We start from the raw sequence: 17,950 nt of genomic DNA on the forward strand, positions 1-17,950 counted from the left end.
TGTTACTTGAAGGGGTGATATTGTGATTTTCTTTGACATTTAAAAACACTTCCTTGTGGTCTAAAACAATGGCGGACTTGCGCACAGCACAACATCACAGCAGGAAGCCACGCTGTACTTGTCCTGTGTATTGACCACAGGATTAACCCGGGATCCTCTGTCATCCGCTTAAATGGGAGGGGGCAACACTTGAGGGTGGGCTCGTTGTTGTTTACCATATGCTCACATTTACCTGTCAGGTAATCTGTCGCTTGGAAGTCCTCGTTGGACCAGAGCATGTCTGATGTCCCCTCAGCTGGACGGATGTGGACCCTGCAGCACACAAATAGACAGTATGTTGAAATTAGGGCTGTTAAAAATAACAGGTGTCAAACTCAAGGCCCCGGGGGCCCCGGCACTTCATTAGGGACCGAATGTCCCTTTGGGACGGAGGGCCCTATTGTATTTGCAAGGTTTTATTATTATTATTATTATACCGCCGCCTCTTTGAGCTGTAATTTGACCCCCTTTAACATGCTTTAAAACTCACTATATTTAACACACATTAGGACTGGCAACAATTGTGATCTAATCAAAAAACCCAAACCCAAAACTCAAAATTGCGCTCTAGCGCCCCCTAGGAAAAAACACAGACAAAACTGCTTGTAACTTCCGTTAGGAATGTCGTAGAGACATGAAACAAAAACCTCTATGTAGGCCTGAATTAGATCTAGATTTCATACACTGACCTCCTTCAGCAAAAATCAACAAGAAATTGGCAAAAACCCCTTCAAAACAAATGTTTCCTAAAAAATGTCATTTTTGCCTCTTTGAGCTGTAATTTGACACCCTTAAAATGCTTCAAAACTCACCAAACTGGACACACACATTACGACTGGCGAAAATTGCAATCTAATAATAAAAAAAAAAAACTCAAAATTGCGCTCTTCCCCCTTGGAATAAAACCAAAGATAAAACTGCTCCTAGGAAGAAAACACTGACAAAACTGCTTGTAACTTCCGGTAGAAATGTCGTAGAGACATGAAACAAAAAACCTCTATGTAGGTCTCACTTAGACCTATATTTCAGTTATTTACATTTGTCAGCAAAAATCAACAGGAAGTTGGCAATTACCCTTTCAAAACAAAAGTTTTGTATAAACCCGTCACCTTTTTTCAAACATTATCTCCTCTGAGCGCGTTTGTTGTGTCGGCTTCAAACTCGCACACGAAAGAGAGTGAACCCTTCTGATTAAAAGTTGCGTAAAGAGTTTTTCTAACTGCTCCGGTTTTGATTTGATAAAAGCAGGAAGCTCCAGCGTGACCGCACAATGCAGAGAAGGTAGGTACCGTGCAGGTAAAGATATGTTGACTGGGTGAGAGAAGGAGGCACCAGTTTGACTCCAGGATACAGAGAAGGTAGGTAAAGTGCAGGTAAAATATGTGTGACCCCAGGATGCAGGGAAGGAAAGCCTGGAAATAATATGCATCCAAAAAGTACTGTAACTTGTCTCACTAAATGTATTATTTCTTTCTATTTTGGCAGAAAAAAATATTAATCACGCATTTTATTTTGAGTTTATTCAAACAAATAATGTATGTACATATATATATATATATATATATATATATATATATATATATATATATATATATATATATATATATATATATATATATATATATATATATTATTTCCAGGCTTTCGAGGGCCAAATAAAATATATATATATATATATATATATATATATATATATATATATATATATAATAGATTTTATTTGTAAAAAAAAGCACTTTACATTGAGCAAACAACCTGAAAGTGCTAAAAAATATATATATATTAAAAAATAAATAAGAATAAAAACTAGAAAAGCCTAATAGCTAGTATGCATATATCAATAAAAAGGCTTTTTTTTTAAAGTAGGTTTTTTCAAGGCTTTTTTTTAAAGAAGGGTTTTTAAGCCTTTTTTAAAAGCGTCCACAGTCTGTGGTGCCCTCAGGTAGTCAGGGAGAGCGTTCCACACATTGGGAGCAGCGGAGCAGAAAGCCCGGTCCCCCATAGTTCGTGGCTTTGTCCTATAAATGTATCCGTTTTTCTGATGTTAGCACAGGTGGACCGAATGTGACGTGTGGGGCTATTGCTGTGAAGAGTGTGTGACTGGTGGGAAAAAGAGACAAGAAATGAAACTTTTGACGATAACAAAGTGACTTTTGAGTTTTTCTGCGACACTTTCACGACATCCAAAAGACCCTGGGTTACAATAAATTACGTTTGGGAGCTCCTGCGAGATTTTGGGGGGGAACAACTCCACTTTCCTTTCCTCCGAGACATGTGTTTTGTCCACAAATACCGCTGCCTCCTTAACCTTATCTACATCAAACACAACACACTCTTTGACTTCTTCCCAAAAAGTAACACACCTACTAATTAATCCGATATCAAGCCCTCCCTTATCGTCTTCACCTGTTGAAGTGCATCGAGTGTGAGAATCCCTTCTATACTGGAGTACAGATATAGAGGATCTTTGACACCGAGATACTTAAAAACTGAAAAAAATTGTTGTCATTGGCTCTCAGGGTTGGACTTTTTTTGTGTTTTGGTTGAGAAAAAAAATGCACATGGGGGAGGCCAATGAGTATGTGTGCATAAATGATATCATAGAGTCTTGTGGTGGGTTCTCCTGACGCTGACAGATCTTCGTGAGCCCGAAAGATAGGTTGAATCAAGTATTTTATTGACATACAGCAGCGTGGTTTGCCTTCCATAATCTCGGATTTTTCAGTCCGGCGTGTCTCTGCTTTTTGCGTCTACGCCAACGACTGCTGACAATAAGAGCGACAGGGGATTAGATAACCTGTCCCAGCTGGGTAATCCACTCAACCTGCCGCTGGCTTCGAGGCCGGTCCTTACACATCCCGCTCCGCGGCAGGCCTACAGACCACGCCCCCCTCCACAGATACATCCACATTTTAAGAAATCTGTGGTACTTTATGTGTGTTTGAGTCCATTTTTTCTCATGAACACTAATACCAAAAGTCACAATAGAGTTCTAAAACAAAACACAAAATGGAATTTTACTTTTTTTTTTCTTTTACTGAATGGGACACTTTAAATGTACACTAAACTAAAGAAAGTGGGATTTACAATATTAACTATGAACAATAAAACAGTGAATTTTAAAAACCTATGAACTTTGTTTACTTTCCGGACCAGCTCCTCCATAGACAAAACTATTACAAACAGCAAAATAAGAATGCAATACTAAAACATTTCGTAATGTTTTCATAATAAGTACTGAATAATTATTAGTAACGATTAATTTCATGAATTACTTTTACGAATGTTACTGATGAATGTGATGCAATGGGTTGCGTTACTTTTGATGTAGTTTTATGACAACAAAACAGCAGGTTCAATACATGTTAGTAACCTTTTCACAATTTTTTTCACTAAAATGAACTCGATAAGAAATAGAAAGAGGCAACAACACACAGCAAACAACACACGGGCTAAGTACACACACACACACACTACACACACACACACACACATGGACACACTCCTACTGCTACAACGAGGGGATATTGAACAACAAATCAATGATTGAAGTGAGAAGATCGCAATCCTACAATACCTCGTTTGTGGACAAGGAAATAGAGTCATTAAAGCACATCCAATCTCGTTAATAATGAACACAATCCAGTGAACTGATTGAACAGAACTAAGTGATCATTATGTATTTAAGCCAACAAAGACAGCTGAGCTAAAATGTTGCTCTGAGGGCGTTCTTTTAAAGACACACACTCCACTCTCATGAAACGTCTCTCAACTGCATATGCCAGATATTCAATTCCCTCATTAATTCAACTACTTTTGTGGTAAAGTACCGAGTAACTATAACTATTTACTTTTTAAAATGATTTTCAAAACACTGGTTGTATACAAGATCTTTGCAAGGTTGTTGCAGTATGTCCTTAAAACAGCAGACAACTCCACGTACTGTATAGAGGATCTTTGCAAGGTTGTTGCAGTAGGTTCTTAAAAACAGGAGACAACTCTATGTAATGTATAGAGAGGATATTTGCAAGGCTGGTGAAGTAGGTCCTTAAAAACAGCAGACAGCTCCATGTACTATATAGAGGATCTTTGCAAGGTTGTTGCATATGTCCTTAAAAACAGCTCCACATACTGTATAGAGGATCTTTGCAAGGTTGTTGCAGTAGGTCCTTAAAAACAGCAGACAGCTCCATGTACTATATAGAGGATCTTTGCAAGGTTGTTGCAGTAGGTCCTTAAAAACAGCAGACAACTCCACATACCATATAGAGGATCTTTGCAAGGTTGTTACAGTAGGTCCTTAAAACAGCAGACAGCTCCATGTACTATATAGAGGATCTTTGCAAGGTTGTTGCAGTAGGTCCTTAAAAACAGCAGACAACTCCACGTACTGTATAGAGGATCTTTGCGAGGATGTTGCAGTAGGTTCTTAAAAACAGCAGGCAACTTTACGTAATGTATAGAGAGGATCTTTGCAAGGCTGGTGCAGTAGGTCCTTAAAACAGCAGAAAAATCCATGTACTGTATAGAGGATCTTTGCAAGGTTGTTGCATATGTCCTTAAAACAGCAGACAGCTCCATGTACTGTATAGAGGATCTTTGCAAGGTTGTTGCAGTAGGTCCTTAAAACAGCAGAAAAATCCATGTACTGCATAGAGGATCTTTGCAAGGTTGTTGCAGTAGGTCCTTAAAACAGCAGAAAAATCCATGTACTGCATAGAGGATCTTTGCAAGGTTGTTGCAGTAGGTCCTTAAAACAGCAGACAGCTCAATGTACTGTATAGAGGATCATTGCAAGGTTGTTGCAGTAGGTCCTTAAAAACAGCTCCACATACTGTATAGAGGATCTTTGCAAGGTTGTTGCAGTACGTCCTTAAAAACAGCAGACAGCTCCACATACTGAATAGAGGATCTTTGCAAGGTTGTTGCAGTAGGTCCTTAAAACAGCAGACAGCTCCACGTACTGTATAGAGGATCTTTGCAAGGTTGTTGCAGTAGGTCCTTAAAACAGCAGAAAAATCCATGTACTGTATAGAGGATCTTTGCAAGGTTGTTGCATATGTCCTTAAAACAGCAGACAGCTCCATGTACTGTATAGAGGATCTTTGCAAGGTTGTTGCAGTAGGTCCTTAAAACAGCAGAAAAATCCATGTACTGCATAGAGGATCTTTGCAAGGTTGTTGCAGTAGGTCCTTAAAACAGCAGAAAAATCCATGTACTGCATAGAGGATCTTTGCAAGGTTGTTGCAGTAGGTCCTTAAAACAGCAGACAGCTCAATGTACTGTATAGAGGATCATTGCAAGGTTGTTGCAGTAGGTCCTTAAAAACAGCTCCACATACTGTATAGAGGATCTTTGCAAGGTTGTTGCAGTACGTCCTTAAAAACAGCAGACAGCTCCACATACTGAATAGAGGATCTTTGCAAGGTTGTTGCAGTAGGTCCTTAAAACAGCAGACAGCTCCACGTACTGTATAGAGGATCTTTGCAAGGTTGTTGCAGTAGGTCCTTAAAACAGCAGACAACTCCACATACCATATAGAGGATCTTTGCGAGGTTGCTGCATAAGTCCCTAAAACAGCAGACAGCTCCATGTACTATATAGAGGATCTTTGCAAGGCTGCTGCAGTAAGTCCATAAAAACAACAGACAGCTCAACATACTGTATAGAGGATCTTTGCAAGGCTGTTGCAGTATACATAGAGCAGACTGCTCCATGAACTGTATAGAGGATCTTTGCAAGGTTTTTCCAGCAGGTCTTAAAAACAGCAGACAGTTCCATGTACTCTATAGAGGATCTTTGCAAGGTTGTTCCATATGTCCCTAACTCCATATGTCCCTAAAACAGCAGACAGCTCCATTTACTGTATAGAGGATCTTTGCAAGGTTGTTGCATTAGGGCCTTAAAACAGCAGACAGCTCCATGTATCATATAGAGGATCTTTGCAAAGTTGTTGCAGTAGGTCCTTAAAACAGCAGACAGTTCCACTTACTGTATAGAGGATCTTTGTGAGGTTGCTACATATGTCCCTAAAACAGCAGACAGCTTCATGCACTATATAGATGATCTTTGCAAAGTTGTTGCAGTAAGTCCTTAAAAACAGCAGACATCTACATGTACTATATAGAGGATCTTTGCAAAGTTGTTGCAGTAAGTTCTTAAAAACAGCAGACAGCTACACAAGCCGTATAGAGAGAATCTTTGCAAGGTTGTTGCAGTAGGTCCTTAAAAACAGCTCCACATACTGTATAGAGGATCTTTGCAAGGTTGTTGCAGTAGGTCCTTAAAAACAGCAGACAGCTACACAAGCCGTATAGAGAGAATCTTTGCAAGGTTGTTGCAGTAGGTCCTTAAAAACAGCTCCACATACTGTATAGAGGATCTTTGGAAAGTTGTTGCAGTACGTTCTTAAAACAACAGACAGCTCCACACACTGAATAGAGGATATTTGCAAGGTTGTTGCAGTAGGTTCTTAAAAACAGCTCCACATACTGTATAGAGGATCTTTGCAAGGTTGTTGCAGTAGGTTATCAAAAACAGCAGACAGCTCCACATGTTGTATAAAGAGGATCTTTGCAAGGTTGTTGCAGTAGGTCCTTAAAAACAGCAGACACTTCCACGTACTGCATAGAGGATCTTTGCAAGGTTGTTGCAGTAGGTCCTTAAAAACAGCCGACAGTTCCACATACTCTATAGAGCAGTGGTCCCCAACCACCAGGCCGAATGAATGTTTTATTCATTTTTATTAAATCAACATAAAAAACACAATATACACCTACAACTAGTGCACCAACCACAAAAACCTCCCTTTTTCATGACATAAACATCCCTTTTTCATGACAAAGAAAAAAAAAAAAAAGCATCCTTAAAACAGCAGACAGTTCCATGTACTATATAGAGGATCTTTGCAAGGTTGTTGCAGTAGGTCCTTAAAACAGCAGACAGTTTCACGTACTGTATAGAGGATCTTTGTAAGGTTGCTACATATGTCCCTAAAACAGCCGACAGCTCCATGTACTATATAGAGGATCTTTGCAATGTCTTTGCAGTAAGTCCTTAAAAATAGCAGACGGCTCCACGTACTGCATAGAGGATCTTTGCAAGGCTCTTGCAGTACGTCCTTAAAATAGCAGACAGCTCCACATACTGTATAGAGGATCTTTGCAAAGTCCTTAAAACAACAGGCAATTCTCCTTAAATGGAGAATATTTGCTGTTTTTTGGCATCCACTGCAAAACATGCAAGTCCTCTCAAATAGAGGATCTTTTCTAACTTCATTCCTCCGTCATTCAGCAGATATTTGATTGGTGTTTCTGCGTTACAGGTGCCTAAAAACATCACAATTGTCCTTGCAGTGCATCTACTGCCAGGTCACACATTGTTGTGCGTGAACATGAAACCTTATCATGTTCCTCCCCCCTCACATTTCCTGGCTGGCGTCAAAGATCCGTGGAAAAGTTTATTAATGGCGGCGCAAAGACAAACGGCACAAGAGATTCCAGCCACCGCCGTCAGTATTCAGAGTACTTCTCGCCCTCTAATGAAACTGTTCTGTGATCTCGCACCTCGTGACTCGGCCGGCGCCGTAACATGTTGTACGGGGGAGAAATTCAATCTCCACGCCGCGTAATTGGAATCTGCAAACGGGGCGAGATTATCCGCTGAGCGAGGGGGACGGCGGAGGATGCGCTTCAATTAGCCCGCCAGGGCCGCCGTCTCGCACGCCGGCGAACGAGGTGAGAGTTTAAATGGCCGGCGCCGTCCAGGGGAGGATCCCGAGACGGCGCGGGACCGAGGGGGTGCGGGGGGGCGGGAGTTTGGGAGTCTTCCGCAGTATTCTTTTAATTACACATCATAATGAGTCCATTTAGCTGTTCAACGACCCGTTTTACGGCTCTGGAAACGGGGGAGCTCGCCGCCCTTGGCAGGGTCGCTCCTGCAGCTGCACACCTGCGGGGGGGAAGTCTTACCCGAGAGGGAACATTTTTGGCTTTTTAGGCTGCGTTCACGGACGAAAAAGAGAAATAATTGGGTTTAGTTGTCATTTGTCATGTGACCAAAGATTGCGCGATAAATATTGCACGTGATGACATTGTCTTGCTGAAATAAGCAGGGGCGTCCATGATAGCGTTGCTTGGATGGCAAAACTTGTATGTACCTTTCAGCATTAATGCAGCCTTCACAGATGTGTAACACTCAATAAACGTTTGGGAACTGAGGAAACTAATTGTTGAAGCTTTAAAAAGTGGAATTCTTTCCCATTCTTGTTTTATGTAGAGCTTCAGTCGTTCAACAGTCCGGGGTCTCTGCTGTCGTATTTTACGCTTCATAAAGCACCACACATTTTCCATTTGAGACAGGTTTGGACTGCAGGCGTGCCAGCAAAATACCCGCACTCTTTTTTTTTTACAAAGCCACGCTGTTGTAACACGTGCTGAATGTGGCTTGGCATTGTCTTGCGGAAATAAGCAGGGGCGTCCGTGAAAAAGACAACGCTTAGATGGCAGCATATGTTGTTCCTAAACCTGTGTGTACCTTTCAGTATTAATGGTGCCTGCACAGATGTGTAAGTTACCCATGCCTTGGGCACTAATGCACCCCCATACCATCACAGATGATGGTTTTTCAACTTTGTGCCTAGAACAATCCATATGGTTTTTTTCTTCTTTGTCCACAGTTTCCAAAAACAATTTGAAATGTGGATTCGTCAGACCACAAAACACTTTTCCACTTTGCATCAGCCCATCTTAGATGATCTCGGGCCCAGCGAAGCCGGCGGCGTTTCTGGGTGTTGTTGATAAATGGCTTTGGCTTTGCATAATAGAGCTTTTACTTGCACTTACAGATGTAGCGACGAACTTTAGCTACTGACAGTGGTTCCTGAGCCGATGTGGTGATATCCTTTACACACCGATGTCGCTTTTTGATGCAGTACCGCCTGAGGGAGCGAACATTCAACGTTACCTGCAGTGATTTCTCCACATTCGCTGAACCTTTTGATGATACTACCGACAATAGATGGTGAAATCCTTAAATTCCTTGCAATAGCTAGTTGAGAAATGATGCTCTTAGACTGTTCCACAATTTGTTCACGCATTTGTTCACAAATTGGCGTCGTCCTTGTTTGTCGACGACCGAGCATTTCACAGAAGCTGCTTTTATACCAAACCATGGCGCCCACCTGTTCCCAATTAGCCTGCACACCTGTGGGATGTTCCAAATAAGCGTTTGATGAGCATTCCTCGACTTTCTCAGTCTTTTAGCCACTTGTGCCAGCTTTTTTGAAACATGCTGCAGGCATCACTTTCCAAATGAGCTAACATTTGCAAAAAACAACCAATTTTTCCAGTTTTTTTGGTAAGTATCTTGTATTTGCAGTCTATTCAATTGAATATAAGTTGAAAAGCTACATTCTATATCAGGGGTCACCAACCTTTTTGAAAGCAAGAGCTACTTCTTGGGTACTGATTAATGCGAAGGGCTACCAGTTTGATACACACTTAAATAAATTGCCAGAAATAGCCAATTTGCTCAATTTACCTTTAATAAATAAATCTATATATATATATAAAAAATGGGTATTTCTGTCTTTCATTTTTTTTCCTTTTTACGGAAGGTTTTTGTAGAGAAAAAATGATGAAAAAACACGTAATTGAACGGTTTAAAAGAGGAGAAAACACACAAAAATTTAAAATAAAATTTTGAAACCTAGTTTATCTTCAATTTCGACTCCTTAAAATTCAAAATTAAACCGAAAAAAATGAAGAGAAAAATTAGCTAATTCGAATCTTCTTGAAAAAATTAAAAAAGAATTTATGGAACATCATTAGGAATTTTTCCTGATCAATATTAATTTTAGAATGTTGATGACATGTTTTGAATAGGTTTAAATCCACTTTGTTGTAATATATAACAAATTGAACCAAGCTACATTTCTAACAAAGACAAATCATTATTTCTTCTAGATTTTCCAGAACAAAAATGTTAAAAGAGAATCAAAATACTTGTTTTTACATTTGATTCTACAAATTTTTTAGATTTGCAAGAAAATATTTTATTTATTTTAATCATAATAAGTTTGAAGAAATATTTCACAAATATTCCTCGTTCGAAAAACAGAAGCTAAAATGAAGAATTAAATTAAAATGTATTTATTATTCTTTACAATAAAAAAACACTTGAACATTGATTTAAATTGTCAGGAAAGAAGAGGAAGGAATTTAAAAGGTAAAAAAGTATACGTGTTTAAAAATCCTAAAATAATTTTTAGGTTGTATTTTTTCTCTAAAGTTGTCTTTCTGAAAGTTATAAGAAGCAAATTAAAAAAATAAATGAATTTATTTAAACAAGTGTAGACCGAGTCTTTAAAATATTTTCTTGGATCTTCAAATTCTATTAGAGTTTTGTCTCTCTTAGAATTAAAAATGTTGAGCAAAGCGAGACCAGCTTGCTAGTAAATAAATAAAATTTAAAAAATAGAGGCAGCTCACTGGTAAGTGCTGCTATTTGAGCTATTTTTAGAACAGGCCAGCGGGCGACTCATCTGGTCCTTACGGGCGACCTGGTGCCCTGGTCTGTGTAGTGTTTACATTTATTCTCTAGTGAACCAAACCGCACCAGAGTTGACTTGCACAGTTGAAGATAACATAATCCCTGGTAAAGTCCACACTGATGTTAGACAGCGATGATAAAGCTGACATCTTGCATGTGTGATATAATATCAAACAGATGAAAGTAGACCACAGGGCAGGACTTCCTCCCTCGCCTGCCTTATACCAGTTGCAAATGTGAATATGCGGATCAATACCAGCACTTCGACAACAACAATCAGACCGTCAAAGCAGACACTTGGCGGAAACAAACGCCGGTGTTTGTTTTAGCCTCCTGGGATCGATGAGCGCACTCGTGGAACAAAACACAAAAACGCGGGGAGATGATTACCTTGCTTCGTAAACTATGCAAGAATAAATAAGTAAAAAAAAATATATAATAATAATACTAATACAAATGGTAATGTAATAGTAGTAATAATACAAAAACTGAATAATTTAATTAAATACAAAAATAATAAATGTATAATATTAGCATGCAATAATAGGCCGACACACTTTGTTTTGTAGAAGTAATTAAAATTGTACTTTGTTACATACATACTTGCCAATCTTGAGACTTCCGATTTCGGGAGGTGGGGCGTGGGGGGCGTGGTTGGGGGGCGTGGTGAAGAGTCAAATATTTAATACATATATATCTTATATATATATATATATATATATATATATATATATATATATAGATGTATATATATATATATATTAATATATATATATGTGTATATATATATATATATATATTTAAGATATATATCTAAGAAATACTTGACTTCCAGTGAATTCTAGCTGTATATATATATATTTATATATATGTATATGTATATGTATATATATATATATATATATATATATATATATATATATATATATATATATATATATATATATATATATATATATTTAAGATATATATGTAAGAAATACTTGAATTTCAGTGAATTCTAGCTATATATATATATGTATATATATATATATATATATATGTATATATATATATATATATATATATATATATATATATATATATATATATATATATATATATATATATATATATATATATTTAAGATATATATGTAAGAAATACTTGACTTTCAGTGAATTCTAGCTATATATATATATATATATGTATATATATATATATATATATATATATATATATGTATATATATATATATATATATATATATATATATATATATATATATATATATATATATATATATATATATATATATATATATATATATCCATCCATCCATCCATCTTCCTCCGCCTCCGCTCATCCGAGGTCGGGTCGCGGGAGCAACAGCCTAAGCAGGGAAGCCCAGACTTCCCTCTCCCCAGCCACTTCGTCTAGCTCTTCCCGGGGGATCCCGAAACGTTCCCAGGCCAGCCGGGAGACATAGTCTTCCCAACGTGTCCTGGGTCTTCCCCGAGGCCTCCTACCAGTTGGACGTGCCCTAAACACCTCCCTCGGGAGGCGTTCGGGTGGCATCCTGACCAGATGCCCGAACCACCTCATCTGGCTCCTCTCGATGTGAAGGAGCAGCGGCTTTACTTTGAGTTCCTCCCGGATGACAGAGCTTCTCACCCTATCTCTAAGGGAGAGACCCGCCACACGGCGGAGGAAACTCATTTCGGCCGCTTGTACCCGTGATCTTATCCTTTCGGTCATGCCCCAAAGCTCATGACCATAGGTGAGGATGGGAACGTAGATTGACCGGTAAATTGAGAGCTTTGCCTTCCAGCTCAGCTCCTTCTTCACCACAACAGATCGGTACAACGTCCGCATTACTGAAGACGCCGCACCGATCCGCCTGTCGATCTCACGATCCACTCTTCCCCCACTCGTGAACAAGACTCCTAGGTACTTGAACTCCTCTATATATATATATATATATATATATATATATATATATGGATAAATAAATATTTGAATTTCAGTGTTCATTTATTTACGCATATACACACACATAACACTCATCTACTCCATCTTTGTTCTATTCTCTGTCTATTCTACATCCTATTGTATTGTCTGTACAGTAGATGGCAGTATAGTCCTGTTTAAGAGTGACACAAAATCAGAACATTGCTGTTTAGGCAGACGAACTGCTTAACGGTAGACGAAAAAAACATGACTGCTGTTGTTGTGTGTTGTTACTACGCTGGGAGGACTTTAATGAAACTGCCTAGCAATAAACCCACATAAGTGACCAAGAACTCGCCCTCGATCATTCTACAGTTATAACGTCATTGGGCTGGCTCGCTCTTTATATTGTGGGAAAGACTGTCGATACGTCACTCAGGTCGCATGGAGCTGGAGGGGGCGCCTGAATTTTGGGAGATTTTCAGGAGAAAATTTGTCCCGGGAGGTTTTCGGGACAGGCACTGAATTTCGGGAGTCTACCGGAAAATCGGGAAGGGTTGGCAAATATGGTTACATAAAAGACTTTTAGTCATTTTGATAGTAGGCTGATATAACTAATAAAGCATTGAAGATGGAGTCAGACAATAGCCTGAGGAGAGAGGGAGGGAGGGAGAGGTCGTACTGTAGGCCAGCCTCACCACATGTGGTCCCAAAATACCTGGCATAACCCCAGGACTCCGACCCGGAGGTGAAGTTGGCAGCCAGCGGATGGTGCGGACGGAAATAACTGGAAACACAACTGCACAGGATCAGTGGAGGCGTAATCTTCTCTGTGAAAAGTTTGGAGGAGATAACTTGTCTTGTAGTGCAGCACATCTTCAATCTCTGCTCATAAAACTGACTTTTGTTTCTTCCTGAATGAGGGACTCGATGCACGGTTTAACTTCAACCAGCGTCTGGAGTTCAGAACATGCGCCATTAAGAACAATCCCAGGAAATAATAAGCAGGACCAAATAGGTCATTTTTCATTTTTATCTCTCAAGCAACAGTTTTATAGGTCAAAATGATTGTGCTTTTTTTTTTTTTTTTTGGTAGTTATTCCCTTAGTGTTGACAGAGCCATATTGGACCAACAATACAGAAAACAAATCTGTCTGGAGCTGCGAAAAATTATTTAAGTGTTATAATGAAGGCAACGCATGATGTAAGTGTCTATTAGCTATATTAGCCTACTATTCAAATCGCTTTAAAATTCATATATAAGTGTTATAATGAAGGCAACACATGATGTAAGTGTCTATATTAGCTTTATTGGCCTACTATCCAATTGATTTCAAAAGTCTCATATAAGTGTTATAATGAAGGCAACACATTATGTAAGTGTCTGTATTAGCCTACTATCAAAAAGACTATAAAAATCTTATATATGTGTTATAAAGAAGGCAACACAAGATGTAAGTGTCTATATTAGCTTTATTAGCCTACTATCGAAATTACTTTAAAAGTCTTATATACGTGTTATAATGAAGGCAACATATTATGTAAGTGTCTATATTAGCCTACTATCAAAATGACTTTAACAGCCATATACAAGTGTTATAAAGAAGGCAACACATGATGTAAGTGTCTATATTAGCTATATAAGCCTACTATCAAAATGACTTCAAAAGTCTTGTATAAGTGTTATAATGAAGGCAACACATGATGTAAGTGTCTATATTAGCCTACTATCAAAATGACTTTAACAGCCATAAAAAAGTGTTATAAAGAAGGCAACACATGATGTAAGTGTCTATATTAGCTATATTAGCCTACTATCAAAATGATTTCAAAAGTCTTGTATAAGTGTTATAATGAAGGCAACTTATTATGTAAGTGTCTATATTAGCCTACTATCAAAATGACTTCAAGAGTCTTATATACGTGTTATAATAAAGACAACACGTGATGTAAGTGTCTATATTAGCTATATCAGCCTACTATCAAAATGACTTTAAAAGTATTATATAAGTGTTATAATGAAGGCAACACATGATATAAGTGTCTATATTAGCTATGTAAGCCTATTATCAACATTACTTTAAACGTATTGTATAAGTGTTACAATGTAAGTGTCTATATTAGCCTACTATCAAAATGACTTTAACAGCCATATAAAAATGTTATAAAGAAGGCAACACATGATGTAAGTGTCTATATTAGCTATATTAGCCTACTATCAAAATGACTTCAAAAGTCTTGTATAAGTGTTATAATGAAGGCAACACATTATGTAAGTGTCTATATTAGCCTACTATCAAAATGACTTCAAGAGTCTTACATACATATTATAATAAAGACAACACATGACGTAAGTGTCTATATTAACTATTTGAGCCTACTATCCAAATTACTTTAAAAGTCTTATAAAAGTTTTATAATGAAGGCAACCCATGATGTAAGTGTCTATATTAGCTATATCAGCCTACTATCAAAATGACTTTAAAAGTATTATAAAGAGTTATAATGAAGGCAACACATTATGTAAGTGTCTATATTAGCCTACTATCAAAATGACTTTAACAGCCATATAAAAGTGTTATAAAGAAGGCAACACATGATATAAGTGTCTATATTAGCTATGTAAGCCTACTATCAACAACACTTTAAAGGCTTGTATAAGTGTTACAATGTAAGTGTCTATATTAGCCTACTATCAAAATGACTAAAAGTCTTATACAAGTGTTATGATGAAAACAACACATTTTGTAAGTGTCTATATTAGCTATAATAGCCTACTATCAAAATTACTTTAAAAGTCTTGTTTAAGTGTTATAATGAAGACAAGACAGGATGTCTCCATATTAGCTATATTAGCCTACTATCAAAATGTCTTTAAAAATGTTATAAATGTTATAATGAAATAAACACATGAGGTAAGTGTCTATATTAGCTATATTAGCCTACTATCAAAATTACTTTAAAAGTCTTATATATGTTATAATGAAGACAACACATGATGAAAGTGTCTATATTAGCCTACTATCCTAATGACTGTAAAAGTTGTATATAAGTGTTATAATGAAGACAACACATGATGTAAGTGTCTATATTAGCTATATTAGCCTACTATCAAGATGACTTTAAAAGTCTTGTAAAAGTGTTATAATAAAGACATCACATGATGTAAGTGTCTATATTAGCTATATTAGCCTACTATCAAGATGACTTTAAAAGTCTTGTAAAAGTGTTATAATAAAGACATCACATGATGTAAGTGTCTATATTAGCTATATTAGCCTACTATCAAAATTACTTTAAAAGTCTTATATAAGTGTTATAATGAAGACAACACATGAGGTAAGTGACTTAGAGGGTGAGATAATTTCTGGAAATGACTGTCTTAGAAAGGTATAGTTGTGTGTATACAAGTTAAAGGAAACGGCCGACTGTCTTCTTCTAATGGATTCATCACAATCCTTGCAAGCTGGGTAACGTTTGCTGTGGTCCGGAACAACACGGCACACAGACTAAATAGCACGTTAGTATGAATTAGCTTGCAGTCATGCAGTGCCCAAACGTGCCTGATTAGCAACTCCACATAAGTCAATAACATCAACAAAGCTCACCTTTGTGCATCCACGCACAGCATAAAACGTTTGGTGGACAAAATGAGACAAAGGAGGAGTGGCATGAAAACAGCATCGGGGAACTTGCACATGTAAACAAAAAGTTGCGTCACAGTCGGCGGGTTCAATTAGTAGGACACCAAAGACTCATATTTGATACATAAACACAAACATTAAACAGCGGGCTTTCTAGCAATTAGGAAGATGTGTGTTGTGTTTGTCCTCCCAGAGAAATGATATTTAACTAAAATATATTTTTTTCATTTTCATACATTCCTGAACAAGCTCCAGGGAGCTAAAGAGCCCCCCCCCCCCCCCCCCCCCCCGCCTTAGTGTGTGTCTACAGGCCATATTTCCCTGTCCTTTATTTGCTACATGCGGCAGATTTCTTACTGTATTTATTTCCTTCCCCTTTTAACCTCCCATGAAAAGTTGGATTCAATACTTTTTTTTTTTTTTTTTTTCGCAGACTAAATCTTTCATCCATCCGCTTTTTCTCTCCCGCTTTGATAAGTGGAACAAAAAAAAAGATGTTTTTTATGAAATAGAAATCATTCACAGTGCAAAGCGCTTCATAGCTGTACTCCATTTTTTTTCTTTTTCTTTTTTTTTTTACAGAAATTTTAACTGTGGACATAAAAAAAAACTATTGAACTTGAACATTGGCTTTTAATAACAATAATAATAATAATAATAATAGATTTTTTTTTGTAAAAAAGCACTTTATGTTGAGCAAACAACCTCAAAGTGCCACAGTGTAAAAAATGAGTAATAATAATAATAATATAATAAAAATCAATAAAATATAAAACTAGAACCAGCCTGCATGTCTATAAAAAGTTTATTTTTTAAAAAGATGGGTTTTTAAGCCTTTTTTAAAAGCATCCACAGTCTGAGGTGCCCTCAGGTGGTCAGGGAGAGCGTTCCACAGACTGGGAGCAGCGGAGCAGAAAGTTTAAGTTTTCCAGTCTCTTAAAAGGGACTTCTTTTTACTAAAACCAGCTAGCCAGTGGTCAAAAATCTAATTCTGCATAAAAAAACAACTAAAATTGGTACTGTTAAAACCACAATACAAGGCATAATTTGTCCTGAGCCTATTAAATGTGTTCTTCGGTTTCATTGGATACACCCCAAAAAATGGCATATCCTTGGTCAAGCCCATATTTTGTGTCCACACCACTGCTAAACCTTTCTTTTAGTTGTTTTATTATTCCTTCGGTCAGTGGTTCTCATCACTTGGACTATGGTGAGGTTTGTTTTCCCGTGGTGGACCAGACACAACATGAAGGTAATGACATATTTTAGTCTTGACTCAAAAAAAGGTACAAACGGAAGGCGCTCGCTCACAGAGGACGTACAAAAACTTGGCTCTGAAAACAAAAACTCGCACAATGGGAAGACTATGAACATAAAACAAAACTTACAAACTGTGGCATGAAAAACTTACTTGGACCGGGATAAAGCATGAATCATCGGCATGGATAACATGGGTGTGTAGGAGGTGAGAAGAAGGTGATGTCGCCAGGCTGACTGCCTGGCAACTATAGGCTTAAATGGGGCTGTGGTGCTTGAAAACAGGTGCGTGAGTTCAAATGAATCAGGTGTGTGAGTCGTAAAAACAGGTGAACTGATTGGTTGCATGTAAAAAAAAAACAATGGAGAGAAAAAACAGGAACTAATGGAGTCTGGAAGTAATCTACCACTAAACAAAAAATGATCACAGAGACATGAGAGTGGTGTGCAAAATAAACAAACAGTTCTACATAAACAAACAGTTGCACATTCAAAAATTTAAAATGTTGCAGACCGAAAGGGTTCAGGCT

The 17,950-nt window shown here is 37.6% G+C and overlaps 1 protein-coding gene across 1 annotated transcript in view; it reads right to left on the reverse strand.

Moving 5' to 3' along the window:
- The window catches only part of elfn1a (extracellular leucine-rich repeat and fibronectin type III domain containing 1a), a 230,261-nt gene that overhangs the window by 72,144 nt on the left and 140,167 nt on the right, over positions 1-17,950 (reverse strand). The window contains exon 2 of the mRNA XM_061905272.1: positions 233-312. The gene's annotated coding sequence lies outside the window, so the exon portion shown is untranslated. The remainder of the gene's footprint in view (positions 1-232; positions 313-17,950) is intronic.

This window comes from Nerophis ophidion, linkage group LG07, assembly GCF_033978795.1.
Source record: "Nerophis ophidion isolate RoL-2023_Sa linkage group LG07, RoL_Noph_v1.0, whole genome shotgun sequence".
Classification (NCBI taxonomy): Eukaryota; Metazoa; Chordata; class Actinopteri; order Syngnathiformes; family Syngnathidae; genus Nerophis; species Nerophis ophidion.